Genomic DNA, 17,909 nt, shown 5'->3' with positions numbered 1-17,909 from the left:
AACTAATTAACGTTACTGGTTAAAATGCTCATGCTCACCACTTGGCCACGTCCCTCTTCACTAGCGAATCGAAAGCAGATGAGCTAGGACTACAAATACTGTTGGTTTGAAAACTATACTGAACCAGGGTAGATTGCAAGAACAGACTTGCCCACAACCCAAAGGCCCGGTTTACCTCTCTGGGGTAAATCAGGAGCCGCTCCAAGGAAATCAATAGTTACATCAGCATGAAGACTGGGTGTATCTGAGAGGAGAACCAGGCCCGTAGAGTTTGGTTTTGCATGTCACCCATGCCAATTTGGTGTGGCACCCTGCCCCCCTCGGTGGCGCCTGCACCACACAGAAGTTGATGAGCCTGCTGCAGCTGGGAGAGGTGGGTCAGAGGGGCCTTTGGCACACAGGCAGTTGTGGGAATTAATACAATTTGTGTTTGTAAAGTACTCTGAGATCCTCAGGGGAAAAGAGCTGTATGAATTCTTCCATTAACTAATAACAAAAGTATATTAGATCTGATGACGACAGAGAAGAGACTTCACATCCAACCCTTCCCCCCCAACTTAGGAACGTTCAAACTCTGGATTCCAATTTTGTAGCATGAGCTTATTTTAGACGTATATGTACATTCATCTCTCAAAGGAAATTCACCTCTGTGCAGAGGGTCTACTTGAGGCCTGTGGGACTTAAATTATGCATAATCCTTTTACAAGCCCTCTGCACAGACCGGTAGGGAACAATCCTGCATTGGCGGGAAATGATATATGGGATGGTCTAGTTAGGAGAATCTTCTCCATCTCTAACTTCTTTTAGTTTTACACTAGCATTTAGGACCCGCATTGTGCCAGGTGCTGTACATACACACAGTAAGAGAGAGCCCCTTCCCAAAGACCTTACAATGTAAATAGACAAGACAGACAAGGAGGCAGAAAGGAAATGTTATCCCTTTGCTTTTCTTTTGTAAAAAAATCTATTTCGGAAATTTTAACGGGCTAAGAGATCATTGCCATATAAGTTTCAGAGCCAAAATGAGAGTCACTTCAGCAGTGAGGATTTGCTTAGAGAAACTTTACTCAGTCCTACAATCATCAGATCTCCCTCTCTATCATGGTGTTACCGTATTACAGAGTGCACAGATGGGGAACACAAGCAGAGAGGTTAAAGGACCTGCCCATGGGGCAGAGTTGGGAATTCAACCCAGACCTTCTGAGTCCCAATCTAGTTCTTGAGGTTAAAGCACAGCCTTCTTTCCCTAGTACATGTAAATCATTATCATCACAGGGCCGTATTTCTCCACCCCCAGCTGCCCAGGCCTACATAAGATAGAGGGTGGCCCAACCATTAGTCAGTAGTGGCAACTGCAGCATTATAGAGCCCTGAGCTTGAATTTCCTGACTTTTGTTAGTTGAAGTTAGGCAGGTCAAACCTGAAACATTATCTAAACAAAAGGTTTTTTTTTAAATGCTTTAATTGTAAAAATGTGTTGGCTCGGTTAGTCCATCCAAGACACACAGAGAGCAAAGTATAGTAGGTGATCTCTTCTATTTGATTAACTTCATACAGGAAAGCTTTTGAAATTTATACTTTCTTCATCAGGCTGGTGGATAAAGAGCTAAGCCAAGCAGCCGATACAGCACTTCATAAGTTTATTAAATTAACCAGTTAAACCGAGGCAGTATACAACATATATGGGCCAAAGCAAACAATGCTGGTGGACCTCATTCTTCAGTGCAGAGTTACAGTCAGTGCTGATAGAGCAGGGTCAGCATTTCCAGCTCCTACGCATGCAAAAAATAGATATATACTGTAATTCCAATCCACTGAATTCTGCCTTTCCAAGTGATTCATGAACATTCCCCAGAAAAGAGAGAGGAAACTGATTTTTCGCTGGTTTTATCTGACATCTGGATCCAAAAGCAGGTTTGGCCAGGTGCACTGGCTTGGCACATCACAGAACACAATGTGAGCCTGCCTCTCCAGCGCCCTGAGCCACCGGTTGTTATTCACACCCGTGCAAAGCAGGTGTCAAGTGTTAACAAATGGGAACGGTAACATTTTCTCTGCCCGCGTGCCAAATGACTTAAGCAGGAGCAGGCTAACAAACCATGGAAGCCTGCATCATCATAGGGGGCAGGTGTCAGGCTAAAGAGCCACTTCTACTTGTATGCCACAGCACACATACTTGTCTACTACTCTGTAGCTGTTCAGTGCCTAGGACGAGGGGGCCCTGTTCTTGGGTAGGGTTGTCACGTGTCTGGTTTTCGACCAGAATGACCGGTCGAAAAGGGACCCTGGCAGCTCTGGTCAGCATCGCTGACTGGGTCATTAAAAGTCCAGTTGGCGGTGCAGGCAGGCTCCTTACCCGCCTCTGCGCTGCTCCCGGGAAGCTGCCGGCATTTCCCTCTGGCTCCTAGGTGGAGCGATGGCCATGGGGACTCTGTGTGCTGCCCCCGCCCCCAGCGCCAGCTCAGGAGCTCCCATTGGCCAAGAACCACAGCCAATGGGAGCTACAGGGGCAGCGCCTTCAGGCACAGACAGTGCGCCGATCCACATGGTCGTGCCTCCACTTAGGAGCTGGAGGGAGATCATAGAATATCAGGGTTGGAAGGGACCTCAGGAGGTATCTAGTCCAACCCCTGCTCAAAGCAGGACCAATCCCCAACTAAATCATCCCAGCCAGGGCTTTGTCAATCCTGACCTTAAAAACCTCTAAGGAAGGAGATTCCACCACCTCCCTAGGGAACCCATTCCAGTGCTTCACCACCCTCCTAGTGAAAAAGATTTTCCTAATATCCAACCTAAACCTCCCCCACTGCAACTTGAGACCATTACTCCTTGTTCTGTCATCTGGTACCACTGAGAACAGTCTAGATCCATCCTCTTTGGAACTCCTTTCAGGTAGTTGAAAGCAGCTATCAAATCCCCCCTCATTTTTCTCTTCTGCAGACTAAACAATCCCAGTTCCCTCAGCCTCTTCTCATAAGTCATGTGCTCCAGCACCCTAATCATTTTTGTTGCCCTCTGCTGGACTCTCTCCAATTTTTCCACATCTTTCTTGTAGTGTGGGGCCCAAAACTGGACACAGTACTCCAGATGAGGTCTCTCCAATGTCAAATAGAGGGGAATGATCACATCCCCTCGATCTGCTGGCAATGCCCCTACTTATACAGCCCAAAATGCCATTAGCCTTCTTGGCAACAAGGGCACACTGTTGACTCATATCCAGCTTCTCATCCACTGTAACCCCTAGGTCCTTTTCTGCAGAACTGCTGCTTAGCCATTCGGTCCCTAGTCTGTAACAGTGAATGGGGTTCTTCCATCCTAAGTGCAGGACTCTGCATTTGTCCTTGTTGAACCTCATCAGGTTTCTTTTAGCCCAACCCTCTAATTTGTCTAGGCCCATCTGTATCCTACCCCTACTCTCCAGTGTCACTGCTTTCTGGGAGCCGCCTGAGGTAAGTGCCACCGGAGTCTGCACCCCAAACCCCCTGCCCTAGCCTGGAGCCTCTTCCTGCACGCCAAACCCATCATCCCTGGTCCCACCCCAGAGCTGCACCCTCAGACAGAGCCCTCACCCCCTCCTGTACCCCAACCCTCTGACCCAGCCTGGACCCCCCCCGCACCCAAAACCCCACATCCCCAGCCCCACCCCAGAGCCCACAGCTGGAGCCCTCACCCCCTCTCTCACCCTGCCCCAGCCTGGTGAAAATGAGCCAGTGAGTGAGGGTGGGGGAGAGCAAGTGACGGAGGGAGGGGGGAATGGAGGGAGTGGGGGCGTGGCCTCGGAGAAGGGGCGGGGCAGGGCGCAGGGCAAGGGTGTTCCATTTTCTGCAAATAGAAAGTTTTCAACCCTATTCTTGGGCTGGTTCCCAGCCACTACCATAATACTACTAACAGCACATTCTTGTGGGCTGAAACCCAAGTTAATCAGCAGTGGAAGCTGTTTGGGAAAAGGACGCTCTCATTTATGTGGATGTACAGCGGTTACCACAAGGGGGCCCTGATCTCTATGCGCTACGGTAACACCCAAACAATACGACTCACCAAGACAGTGGAGCACTGTCCACACCACCAGTTCCATCCCACAGGACTTAAAATACGAGAAATCGCAGAGCCTGTTGAGTGATCAAAGAAGAGCCAAAGTGACTGCAAGCGGTGAACACCGCCGAGCTTAGGGGGGTTGAAATCTGGGTTTGGATCCAAATTTTGCAGCTTAATTCTGTCTCTCTAATCAACCCTCTTGGGCGCTTTGGAGAGCCAGGATTCACTGGTTTTGCAATATGTGCAAAAACCTTTTCACACGGTTCCATAATAAGTCACTGGAAAAAAAATTAGGCACCGTTAATGGAAACGCTGACAACATTTACTGTAACAGCATGATCAGCAGTGACTATAATTCACCTTCAGAGAGCTACACCCACAACTGCTTTCCTTGGCCCATATACACTGTATATTGCCTTGGTTTAATTGCATCCGACGAAGTGGGTATTCACCCACGAAAGCTCATGCTGCAAACGTCTGTTAGTCTATAAGGTGCCACAGGATTCTTTGCTGCTTTTGGTTTAATTGGTTCGTTTAATAAGCTTGAGGAGTGTCCAGTTGCCTGGGGAGGAATTTAGCATGGTTTAAAATTGGGTATCCTGGTTTGTGCCCACAGATTGTTCTTTTGGAAGGTGTAGCCGTGGTGCAGTACCACATTCTGGTCCTGCTCTGCCTGTGCTTGCTGCTACACAGCCTGTCTGAAGGGCTTACGAATTCAGCCCAGTTCCAGCAGGGCAATGCAGATGCACTGATCTAGATTTGAAAGGAGCTTCGCTAACAAAGGTTGAATTGCGTTAGCTGAAGCCGTTTCATTTCCCAGCTCTGCGAACGGAGCTTACAAGAGGCTGGGAGCTTATACAAAGTATCTCCGGAGGAAGACGATGGCACAGTGGGTCAGGCACCGGATTAGAGCTCATGAGATCTAGGTTAGAGGGCTGCTCAGGCCTAATTTTTGGATCCAACCCAGTTCCAGGTCCACCCAACCCGACATGAATGGAGAGGGTTGGTTGAATCGTTCACCACCACCTCCTGCCCAAAGAGGTCAGCTCTCCTCCCACTGCATGGCACAGTGGCAGCTGCATGCACTGCCCCCCGCCATCCACTGCCCCTCCTCGGCACACATATTACGTACCATACAGTGCAGCGAGGTATGGAAGCAGCTGCAGGAGTCAGGCAAACAGCCACCTCTGTGCCAGCCCAACTGGCAGGAGGAGGAAATCTGACCTGACCCAAGCCCAAAGTTACTTTCCCATCCAACCCAACACTCATAGAATTTGGGTCGGGTTGCAAGGCTCTAACCTGGGCTCTGTTCCCAACTCTACCATGTGACCTTGAACTAGTCACATTCCTCTCAGTACCTTTCTTCCTCTTCTTTTGCTTTATCTGTCTAGTGGGACTTTAAGATCTTCAGAGTAATGGTGTCATTTTGCTTGTACAAACTATGCATTTGCCCCATGCTTAGCACAATGGGTCATTATTTCAGCTAGGGCTTCCAGGTACCACTGCAATAAAAAAAATAAAATGATGGAAGAAAAATATTAGCAACTTAAAAGCCATTAAGATGCCCTATCATGGTCATTTCGTTACCAACATTTTTTGCTCTCATTTAAAAGTTGTTTCATTGAGAGAAATAGGGCTGGAGAATGGGTGTGAAGTGAAGGATTCTGCCAGGGCGATGTAAGCTTACATATTTTCTTGTTGATTTCACTACAGGTGCGCAGTACCCCAGGGGCCTCTCTGGTTGTGATGCAAGCCAAGACTGTGGAAATCTCACTAAAAACAGCTGATTCTGCAAGGTTGCCATCAATTCAAGATGGGGAAAAAAATCATACTAGAGCTAAAGAGATTTCTGCCAGTCTGGGCTGTGGTCTTGCAAGATCGGTTCATGGGATGTTGGTGCCTTTGAACCAGAGTCTTATGGCCCAGCCTCAAACCCAGACACATAACCCTACCTTAACACTAACTAAAGATTCTGGGCCAAAAATTTCCGCCTCCTAATGTTTACAGATAATCCCACCCAAAGGTTGCAAACGGCAGAAGAAAGGAGAGAGGGGACCAGCATGGATCAGACTCAGGGGGACTGGGGAGAGAAGAAAGGAAAACACGTAGTGAACAATCCTTCTAGTTATTGGTTTGCAGTTGATGTGTTCTGCCCAAAGAGCTGTCTCTCTCTCTCTCTCACACACACACACACACAAATAAAAATAAAAAGGCAGCTGAGACAGCAGCAGCAACAGGAGCTAAGTTAGAGCCTCTGATTCTGGCAGTAGCAGTGGCAGTGCCCCAAAAACAATACTTCAGAGGAAGAGCAGGCACAGCTGCAGCATTCCCCTCAGGCTAGTCAAGGGCCGGGATCACTACTGTTTTCCTGGAGAATGTGCAGCAGCACCCAAGACCGCACCCGATAAGTTTAGTGGCTTAAAAGAGAACTGGATAAATTCATGGTGGTTAAATCCATAAATGGCTATTAGCCAGGATGGGTAAGAATGGTGTCCCTAGCCTCTGTTCGTCAGAGGATGGATATGGATGGCAGGAGAGAGATCACTTGATCATTGCCTGTTAGGTTCACTCCCTCTGGGGCACCTGGCATTGGCCACTGTCGGTAGACAGATACTGGACTAGATGGACCTTTGGTCTGACCCAGTACAGCCGTTCTTATGTTCTAACCCATAGGAAGGAGGGGGGGAGCAGCTGTAACTATGGTCCCATTCCAAAGTGCTTCAGATACCATAATAGGAGAGGGGCAGAGAAGTGGCAGTACATGCTGGTTCACAACAGGAAAGAAACAGCAGCAATGCACAGGTAGCTTTTCTACGCCCAGTGCCACACCCGGGATTTTGATATTATTCACCTGGATTGGTTATACTAATTGTGTTTGCACGGTCCAAACGATAATAGTAAACAAGCAAGCAAACGCTGTTAGTTGTATTATGGTGGCAATGAGAGGCCCCAGCTAAGAGCAGGGCCCCAGGATGCTAGGTGCTGTACAGATACATAGTGAGAGAAGTTACAAGGAGAGAGGAAGACAGAGGCAGCAAGGGGGAAATAAACACAAAGCCAGTGGCAGAGCCAGGAACAGAACCTGGATCTCCTGATTCCCTATCCAGTGTCTTAGCCAGTAGGCCATACTGCCTCCTGATTGGCAAATTATTTTGCTTGTTTGAGCGGATCATACTTAAAGAAGTCCTAGTGCATTACCACTTGAACTCCCAAGATTTTTGGTCCCTCGTCTGCTACCAGACTGCATCATGCCTGGTACGTGACAGTGCTCAACACAACTCCTGTTTGAAGGCAACGGGAGTCTTTCCATTGATTTCCAACTGGCAAGGGGATTAGGTCCTTAGCATCCAAAGTTGTTACATTTACTGTGATATGTGCAGGATTTCCCATTCTAAGCAAATGCAATAGCAGAACTCTGAAAATGAATTACACCCACTGTACAAGAGATATCACTGGTCGCTGTGCAGCACTCAAGCATTTCAAACACCCAGGTATGCACCTCGTAATCCCAACCATCTTCTTTCTCAATGATCTAGCATAAAATGAGCAAGCTCTTCTTGGCTCCATTGTTTCATTCTGCTGCCATTTTGTAAAATTTAACAACATTCATTTTTAAAACAAAGCAAAGATGTTGGAAGGTGTAACCCCCCTTTCCCTTTAATGGGTCAGGATTAGGGAATTTGGACATAACTAGCAGCAATATCCGGTTGTTTGTGCTTTTATTCAAAATTATTAGTTTCTCTAAAGTATTTTTTTTAAACAAAGCAAACCAAATGATGTCCTTATCCAGGCGACACCAGAGATGAAATGACTCATATCCCATGTTCACACTGGGCACAGAGATCTCTCAGCACAAGAGAGAATCTTACCGAAATTTTTGAAGATTTATGGCCAAACTCTCTGCCTATGGAAGAGGGCACAGCTCCACTGACTTCCATTTATACCAGCAGAAAATGTGGCTCTTACTTGGCAGCTTTCAGTTACGGGGGAGAACGCTGGGATTGGGAAGGCATGCTTCTAGACTGCTTTCGAAATGCCAAAGTCATTTTTGCAAGTTCATAATATAGAACAGCTGATCAATCTATAACCAAATCACTTTTGCTGTTTTGCCAGACAAATGCAAAACCTAATGCCTTGTGTTACCACGTCCAGGACACCCTCAGCCAATTATGAAACTGCAGTCAAAAAGGCACACAAGTCAGTCCAGAGACTCAAAGAAAGTATACAAGCCCAGCAAAACAGCGTTGGCATTGCGCAATATACTCTTTACACACCTAATCCAGATACTATATGCACAACTCACCTCTAACACACATTAACTATTAACTTCACTGGAGTTAATTTCCCGTTTACCCCCACCCCTGGGTAAGTAAGGCCCAGATCATACAAACATGCACTTGCTTAGCTTTACTGCACCAGTAGTGCCATTGAACTCCATGGGATAATTCACAGTGGTAAAGTGAAGCATGTATAAATCTGTCTGCTGGACTGGGGCTCAAGGCATTTTCTACACGGTTTACGTACTTGTATTTTCTGTTATGTTTTACCAACATAGTTAAAGTGGTGTAATTTCCTTGTGTGGACATAGTTATACATTTGGGAAGATGCCATTGATCAGTGTGATTATTCCCCAATAACTATATTGGTATAATTGCATCCACACTACCGGGGCTGTACCACTTTAACGACATTAGTGTTGTTCAAACAGTACCCCTTTGTGTTTAGACAAGCCTAACAAGGAGAATCAAACCCACTGTCACCACTTTTAAGTCCCTGGGATATCATCAGTCCCAGAGAGGTCCAGCAGAATATAATCAAGATGAGTCCAGGTTCTAAGAACATTTGTTACTGGGAACATTTTGTTTCCCATCCGCCCCGAAATAAAAAAGCTTCAATACACAACGTTTTCCAACCAGCTCTACTTGTGACAAGGAAAGGTAAAAGAGATCCAGATTATTCCCATGAGAAAACAAAGATGATATCAGATACAAAGTCATTCCAAATTTCAGAATATGGTACTAGGGGGCAGGTAATTAAATGAGGAGTGTTCTGACTGGTAAGCGGTTCAAAAACATGTGGCAACTAAGGGTAAACAGGAAATTCAGATAAATCTATTTCACCCAGAGTAGGAGACATCTGGAATAAGTTGCCAACAATTTAAGACCATCAAAGCAAATGGTATTAATGAGTTTAAGAGGCAGCTAGAGGGAGAACAGGCAGAGACTGAAGGATACAGTGACAAAGGAGGGAGGTGGGGCTGAAATTAACCTAAGGCGACAGACTTGTTAGCCTAAAAGGTTATTTTCCTGTCCAGTAATTCTGTATCTTCTCACTGCTCCAGGGGTTCACTGATTCCTTTTTCTGGTCTTTGGTTCACGGGAGGGGGGTCGTACTTTAGTTAAGTGATTCTCCACTGGAAAAATGACATGATACGCTACTGCCGAGCTCCCCATTGTAATCCAGGAAAGTGCATGAAAATTTAATATACTCCCTGACTCCCACAAACATTGCTTTTTGAAGTAGAGATTCCTCCTACTGAAAAAATTAAAGCCTCCTCTTTTGCGTTTGCTCTGGAATGCCTGTCTGAAGAATAAAAACCTTGCCCCTCTCATCAAAAGGGGTTAGTACATATTTCCATGGTCTCCAAGAACTGGTTTTAAAAACTCATTTGTTTTAAAGTCAATGCAAAACCGACTAAACGACACCTTTAAGGATGTCAAAAAACAGTAGGCATAAGTGAACAGGGAGGCTACAAAGGAAATGCTTAGCCTGAGTTACCCTTTAATATCCTGCTCTTCTCTAGAAGGGAGCTAAGGATAAGAAGAAAGCTCTGCGGATCTTTAGTCAAAAGAAGAGAACGATCTCCCATCTCCTTGCATAACTGTTATAAACTAACTACGTTGGTTACATTCATAGGAATTAACACCCCTTAAAAGACAGTCTTGGAATTTCGTTTTCCACCTCCTATCATTGGGCAATGGAATAGTCATAAAAACGGTAGAAGGAAACAATTCTAATAACAAAAGGAAAAACAAAACATAATCCAAACTCTGAAGTTTTCTTCTCAACTAGTTAAATTAAATTGAACCGAGTATTCAATGTGAAATTGATCCAGGAATTGCAACACAGAAAAACTAAAAACCAATGTACTATGGGAGGATGCGGGAATAAAAAAAAAAAAAAGGCAGACTCAAGCCTGCCTCCGTCTTTAGAAGTTATAGTGCATGCTACAGAAACTCTCTTAGGCCTTGATCCTGCAAACACTTATGCACATACTTACTTCTCTGTAATGAGTAGTCCCATTGAGATCAGTGGATCTACTCATGGTTGTTGGTTACAAAGTTAAGCATGTGCATAATTGTTTGCAGGATTGGGGGAGGAGGGTGAAACTCACTCCTGTGTATGTGACCACTTAAGCCCCCAGAGTAGACATTGTATTTTCCCTCATTACATCAAAATCTCAATCGAGCAGGTCACTGGGGGTAAGCCCCATCAATAACGTCCCATCTAGCTATGTACCTCTGTGTTATACAGCAATCCCATACGACAAATTGCACACTTGCTTTCATATGCCATTTATACATACAGTGTACATTGTGTATGTGTGTACCTCTGTCTGTGGCACACCCCACTGAGCATTCATATGGCTGGTAGTCTGAAAAGAGCCAGTGTCTGATGAGCTAATAACGTTTTACTAGGAAAATGATCCATATGAAAGGAAAACAGAGCTTCTGCTTTAGCCTTGTCCCCTTCATTTTCTGTCCTGACATACAGGGCCAGTCTGTGGCTGCCCCACCATAGATGGACCAGGGTGGAAAGGGTGAAGGGAACTTAGTCACATGGAACACCACAAGTCATTCCCTGCTCATCAAAGACATGCACATAGAGCAGGGGTTTATTTCTAATATAGGACAATGGAAATCTGTATCAAGCATCATATATAAAAAAGAGTTTTGCTTGTACTCTGCTCTTTCTGGAATTGGCAGAAATCAGCAGTGGATGAGCTATAACACCCTGACTTTTGCATGGTCAGTGCTTTACCAACCAATCCATTAAAACCTAACTAGAGGGACCATCTGGGAAAGAACTGATTAAAAGTTCGATCCAACCAGAAAGGTATGCTGCTTCATAAGCCCCACCGGCCCCTGTCTGTAAGAGCTGGCCAGCCAGCACCTTGCCCATGTGGCTTGATCCCCTGTAGTTTAATTGACACAACACTGATAGCAACGTGAATGTCTGAAACACAGGAGATCTTAAATACTGCAAATGTTTTTTCTGTGATTGAGGGCTGCTTTAATGAGTGTACTGAGGTGTAGTAGCTGGAAGAAGGTGATAAGCATTACATGTTCTATGGAAAGCCAGAGGGTTACTTTATATAATAAGATACAGCTGACTAAACAGGGCACTGAAAGTCATTCATGGTTAAAACAAACAAACTAAACGGTTCACTGGATACATACCACAGGGTGATATAAGGGCCTGAATATTCTAATCAACGTGCTACTGGGAAGAGAAAGACACTTGCCAACACTGGATTCATAAGGCCTCTTCCTCAGGTCTGACCAAGCCACGCTCAGTGCAGAACCAGATTTAGGGAGGGGGAAACAGTGGCTGTATGCTACCTTCATGCCCCTCAAAATTGGCCCATTCGGGACTAGTATGAGCAACCTCAGGATTACCCACTTGTACCCTGGCTAGCATTCCCCTCCCCCCACCCCAAGGGACCACTCTGCAGGTGGGGATCATCACAGCAGCAGCTCCCCACTCACCAGCAGCCTGAGCAGGAGGCTGTGCCAACTCTGCACCACATATTTGGGGTAAAGACCCAGCCCAAAGCTTGCACAGAGCAGAATTCAGCCCCTGAAGTGAGGTAACCTGTAACTTCACACATGAGGCAATAGGAACTTTTACCCAAATGAAACCCAACAAACCCTTTGGGGATGCTGAATATGACCCTTCAGGTAAGTTTACATGCAGCCTGTGGGATCAGTTGTGCTTGGCTGGCACAGCCCCTCACTTGGGGTGCACAGAGCTGCACTCTCCTAGCGTAGATGCCCTGGAGACATTCTGCCAATGCCTTCCAAAGTGACTAGGGAGCACGGACACTGGCCCATCCTATTAGTGGGCACAGCATGCATTCCAGGTAAACCAGGCCAGCTCTGCTGGGGGGATTTCAAAGCACAGCCCTGCCTCCTTCCTTTGGGAGAGCAGCCCATTGCCTAAGCAGCTCTATTTAATCAGCACAGCTGCTAATCAAAGGAAACTCAGCCCTCGATGGAAGCACCAAACTCAGCACACAGGTGAAGCCACTGCATAGCACTGCCTGTTCCTCACAGCTGTGCTCCTGACCTGGAGCAGAGTCTCAGAGTTAATGAAATAGAGGATTTCAAATACATAGCTCTGGCATTTTACCCAGCTTTGGGTAGAACACTTCCCTGTACATGTGTTTAACCCTACAACCATTCCAAATATCCTAAAGTCACAGAAAATAAAGCTCCACATCATATTTCAGCATTACCTATTTACCATTTGTATCAACTGCACTGGGACTATGAACAATACATTTCCTTTAGTCTAAAACTGCTACCAAATTTTAATGATAAACAAAAGAGTTATTTGCATTCTTTAGCATTTGATTCATGCAGTAAGTATTCAAATCAGCCACAGTTTGTCCACTTTGCAACCTTGCTACAAGTTGGTTTCCCCTGAGCCTAACAAATTCAGTTTCACAGAGACCTGCTTAAGCTTTCTCACCTTTGCAAATGATCATAACAAACTCAAAAAGGGGTTACAGTACCTGCAAATTCAAGGGAGTCTCAGCCCACGGTGGACATGTTCCAGGTAGCTCAAGCCCCTGCAGCAAAGCATTTCCTATCCACCACAGCTGTGCTGCTGATTGGGAGCAGAATCTCAGGTTTAAAGAGATAGGGGTACAAATATAGTTATCTGGTAATTGACCTAGCTTTGAGTACAACAACCTCCTGGTAAAGAACATTGCAGTGTATACCTCCACCACTTCAGAGTGCTATACTGATAACATTAGTAGGGTGGGCCAGGAACAGGCTCTGAAAACAGGGAAGGAAAATTTCACCCCATGGCATTTACTGTGTGTGGTTGGATATCTGCCTGTTACAGCCATATACAATATGCCTGGGTATTTCAATGTTCTGTGACCCCTCCAAGTAGCCAAGCTTGTTTCCCAGAGATGTCTAAGGAGCTCTTCAGAAAGAAAAATAGAATCTGTGATGATTGTAGCAAATCTCTGCAAAGACCAGCTCCTAGACAGCAGAGAGCAGGTTAGGGAGTGGAGAACAGCCATTCAAGTGACAGACTAAGGTCCTGAGCCTGCAAGCTCATATGTGTAGGTCAGGGGTAGGCAACCTATGGCACACATGCCAAAGGCAGCACGCAAGCTGATTTTTAGTGGCACTCACTGCCCGGGTCCTGGCCACTGGTTCGGGGGGCTCTGCATTTTAATTTAATTTTAAATGAAGCTTCTTAAACATTTTAAAAACCTTATTTGCTTTACATACAACAATAGTTTAGTTATATATTATAGACTGATAGAAAGAGACCTTCTAAAAACATTAAAATGTGTTACTGGCACGCAAAATCGTACATTGCAGTGAATAAATGAAGATTTGGCACACCACTTCTGTAACGTTGCCGACTCCTGGCTTAGAGTCAGGCAAGCACAGTTTATTCAGGATGCCACAATCACAGCAGGAAATCGATTTCACTAACTCATTTGATTTGGTAGTGGGTGTCTGAGGCCTTTGTGAGTTGTGAAAGTCAATCAAGGACCCTGTTACCTTGTGTGGTATTGGAAACTGTACTTCTAAGTGATTTAGCTTAGGAAGTCTGCGGACAGGGACTGCAGAAACCTGTGCTCTGCTATGCAGGGGCAGTTGGAACTGTGTCACTGACTATCCACCTTTCACGCAGCTTGGGCCCAGCATGGTTACTCTGCACCGCATCGTGTACCCATTCATGAGGTCTGGGACAGGTTTACCGGCTGGAACTTCTTATTGTTCATGAGGCGGGTTATGAATTCTGCAGTGTTTCTATCCGTATCCAGTCCACAAAGTAATCCTTTGAGAAAGGGACAGAGCTAAACAAGCAGCTACAAAAGACCAGGGTTCATGTGAGTTCATTTCCCACCTGACCATTTGATCAGGAGTCTTGGGGTACATCTAACTGAGAAAAACCAAACCCCAAGGTAGGAAGTCTCAGAGTCCAGGTCAACTTGGCCTCATGGGGCTTGTTTTACAGGGCTAAAACCAGCAGTGTAGACTTCCCTTCTTGCCCTGAGGCCTGGGCTCTGAGACCCTCCCCACTTGCAGAGGTTAAATCAACCCTGTCTCTCTCATGGTGTTTATCCTAACACATCCAACATGCTCATTAACAGGTTGCCAATTACAGGATGTTCAGTGTATAAAAAGGCTTCCACAAAGATCATGCAGGACCTTCAGTAACATGTCCATGTTCACTCTTAAAGTGTCCTGCCTGCAAAGTCTCTGGTTGCTGGATCATGCAGGGTCAATTTACCCCTGTGTAGAGGGTCAACGATAGGCCTAGCACCATTTAAGATGCTCTTAAGCCCCATTCTGAAGTCTTAAGCAATGCATAGACCTGGGTTACTGCACAAGATGGGTTTTACCCGTAGGGAACACAGATTGGAGCTGTTTGGTCAAGCATCAGGTTTAATGGTCCTTCTGAAACTGACTGCACAAAAACCAATCATAGAAGGTAGGACAAGAAGCTGCCATTTTGTCAGCCCCGTCCAAAGGCCATTTCACTTGTCCAGTGACATATTAAAACAACATAGTACTGATTTCAGAAATACACCTCGAGGGCATTAAGGACATGTGGCTTCTGGGCACGAGAACAGCCCCGCTCCCAAACACCACGTGGTGGCACCCACAGGCCTTCCACAAAGATCAGGAAGAAAGTCTTCTGGCCCTGTTTTCCATCTGAGCTGCCTCCTGCACACAACGACATACCCACAGTAGAGGTCTGGGAAAAGAACGTGCTGTGCTTGTCCTGTGGCATGAAACCTTTAAGATTTTCATGAAGACCTGCTGGCTGTGTTGGGTTCAAACAGGAAGGAAAAGAAACAGAGAGACTAGCGGCATTCCCAGATCACTGTCATGGAGAGAACATCCAGCTCAGTGCTTTCCCCCTTGCCATGGCGTACGAGACAGCAACACACCAGCTGCTGCCTCTTCAGTGCCAAGGCCTTCCCAGCTCCCTATAAGGGACTCAGGAAAAGCGGGGATTATGATACTACTACCCACTTCCAACTCAGTGGATTAAATTACCTTCTGACCCATGAAAGCACAACGGAATTCGTATCCAATGGAATTGTATGATGACTGCATGGCCTTTCCCCTCCTGGAGAACATTCAGTTCAAGAAAATCTCTTTCGCCCACGTGACTCTCGCCAGAGTCTGTTTCTTCGTGCTTTTTAGCCTTTGCTCTTAACCATGGGCTCATGCTGCCGTACATAGGCATCCTTCTCTCTTTCTTCACTCTCCGGGATCAGGCTTTGACTCACCCCTTCACAGCATTGACTGAGATAGCTGGTGACACCCCACGCTGCCTGAGAGCCCTCTTCTTCATTCTTTTCTGGGGTGGGTGACAGGACATCCGGAAGGAGGCCATACATAGCTATGGCCTCTACTGTCACTGATCAGAAAACAACCAATGGATCGATCGCTAGTGTAGGGCCCTGGCTTTGTTCAGGCGTGGTGGCCCAGGCTCTGTGTGAGCTATGGGCTGCACAATGGTTGGAATGAATGAGAGAAATGGCAACGCCCTTCAGGAGACCAGGCAGGGGAAGCCATACGGATGATTTCTACCCTTTTTGCTGGTGAGGCAGGATTTCAAAGAGGCAGAGCACAACCCAAAAGCAAATGCCCCTCCAATAATAGGCGAAGCAGAGACATGGGATGTACCCAGGGAAAGGACAGCATGAGTAACAACAAAAGCAAGAGCAGCTTCCATCTAGGCACAGCCAGCTAGAAGGGCAGAAGCTAATCCCCCTGGCTACTGAACAGAAAGAGTCTTCTCATTCCAGTAACAGACCAGCTGAGGAGGTGTTGCTTTTCTCTTGTTTGTCCAAGGGGCACGAGGCTGGGTGCAAGATGTGCATAGCTCACCAATAAAGTCAATGATATTCCACAACTTCTGCTTATTTAGCTGGGGGTGGGAGGGGAGGGGAGTGGGGGTGGGGGTGCGGGAAGGGATCAAGAATCAGCTTCAACAACAGAGAGATGCAGAGAGAGTCTCTACTCCTGAACTCCTCCTGCCTTGCAAGACTAGGAAGTGTTGTTGGTGGCACAGGAACAGAATGGCACAGACCTGGAATTTGAAAAGCCCCAACAGCAAAGCCCAGCAATGGTCAATTCGCATTTATTATTTATGTTACCATAGCGTCAATGAGCCCCAGTGGCGGACCAGAATCCCGTTGTGCTAGGTGCTGTATACACAGAACAAAAACCTGGCCCCTACCCCAGGGAGCTTACAAAAGGTCCTGCTGCAATGGTGGAAAGAGGATACTTACAGAAAAGCTGCCTGTATTTGCCTGGAATAGGTTTCTAAACATCCATATTAATTATTATTTGTTGTTGTTATGATTAAACTATGGTAGGATGTGGTGACATGGGCACCACTTCCACAATTCAAATCTCATTTATGTTTCTATTCATAGGCAATGAGCTGAGCCTTTCCGCCCCCGACTAAGAGCCCCTGGACAGAGAACAGGTGGACAGAAGAGAGGGGCACCATGTACCACGCAATAGCAGTGGACAGAAATCGGCTCTGACAGAGCCTCTGGCTGGACGATCTTGTGGTTAAAGCACTGCACTGGGGACCCAGGAGACCACAAAGTTCCAGGCATGTGGGGCCAAATCTTCAGTAGAACTCAGGACCCAGATTTTGCCAGTCCTCAGCACCCACACGTAGGCCCGGTTTTGAAAAGGTCTCAGCAACCAGCAGCTCCCATGGCGACACGGATGGTCTAATTTTCAGAAGAACACAGTACGTTGGGTGCTGAGCGCTGCTGAAAAGATGGCCACTTATTTTGGTGCCCAACTGGGTGTTGAGCCCTTTTGAAAACCTGGCCCCCATTATGGATGCTGAGCTCTGTGGATAATTCTGGACACAATAGTGACCTGCCTCAGTCTCCCATTGTAAGAATGGGATAATAATTCTCTACCTCTCGGAGGGATTGTTAGGCTTAACCCATTCAGGTTTGTGAGGGACTCAGATACTCTGGTGATGGGGCTAAATAAATAGAAGCCAGCTCCAAAGCCGCAGGCCCTCCACCACTGCCATATGACAGCAACCATTGGGATTGCCTGAGAGCAGCTCCCAGAAGGGAATGTAGGGAGACAGTGAGTCTGAGAGATGATGAGGTCATGGGAAGTGTTCCTTGCCATGTAGCACCCTTGGATTGCTTTCCAAATACAGTTCATCACCAAATTGGCCAGTTCTGAGTCTCTCGCTAGCAGCAGCAAATTCCTTGCTGAGAAACGATGTCATTTGTTTCTCCGGCCTGGGAGCCCAAGGCTGACAACCACAAATCATTTTCACTCTGTGTCCCTGATCCATATGCAGACTCCTTATCTGCATGGTTCTCTGTCCCATAGTCTGCCCTCGGCCCTTAAGCAGAACTCCCTTTGGTGTGAACAGAAATACATGCCATGGAGAAGAGACTCACCATGCACACCAGAGGGAGGAATTGTGCTCATGTAACCCACACACCTAAGATTTAACTTAGGGCTAGTCTACACTTACCTGCCGGGTCAACGCGGTGAGTTCGACTTCTCGGAGTTCGAACTATCGCGTCTAATCTAGACACGATAGTTCAA

At 46.4% G+C, this 17,909-nt stretch overlaps 1 long non-coding RNA gene across 1 annotated transcript in view; it reads right to left on the bottom strand.

The window, feature by feature from the left end:
• LOC120387392 overlaps positions 1 to 13,028 on the bottom strand; it is a 96,654-nt gene extending 83,626 nt beyond the window's left edge. The window contains exon 1 of the long non-coding RNA XR_005590148.1: positions 12,833 to 13,028. This is a non-coding gene — a long non-coding RNA (uncharacterized LOC120387392). The remainder of the gene's footprint in view (positions 1 to 12,832) is intronic.
• Between the last annotated feature and the right edge of the window lie 4,881 nt (positions 13,029 to 17,909).

This window comes from Mauremys reevesii, linkage group 20 (assembly GCF_016161935.1).
Source record: "Mauremys reevesii isolate NIE-2019 linkage group 20, ASM1616193v1, whole genome shotgun sequence".
In the NCBI taxonomy this organism is placed as follows: Eukaryota; Metazoa; Chordata; order Testudines; family Geoemydidae; genus Mauremys; species Mauremys reevesii.
This window is presented reverse-complemented; position numbering and strand designations above follow the sequence as displayed.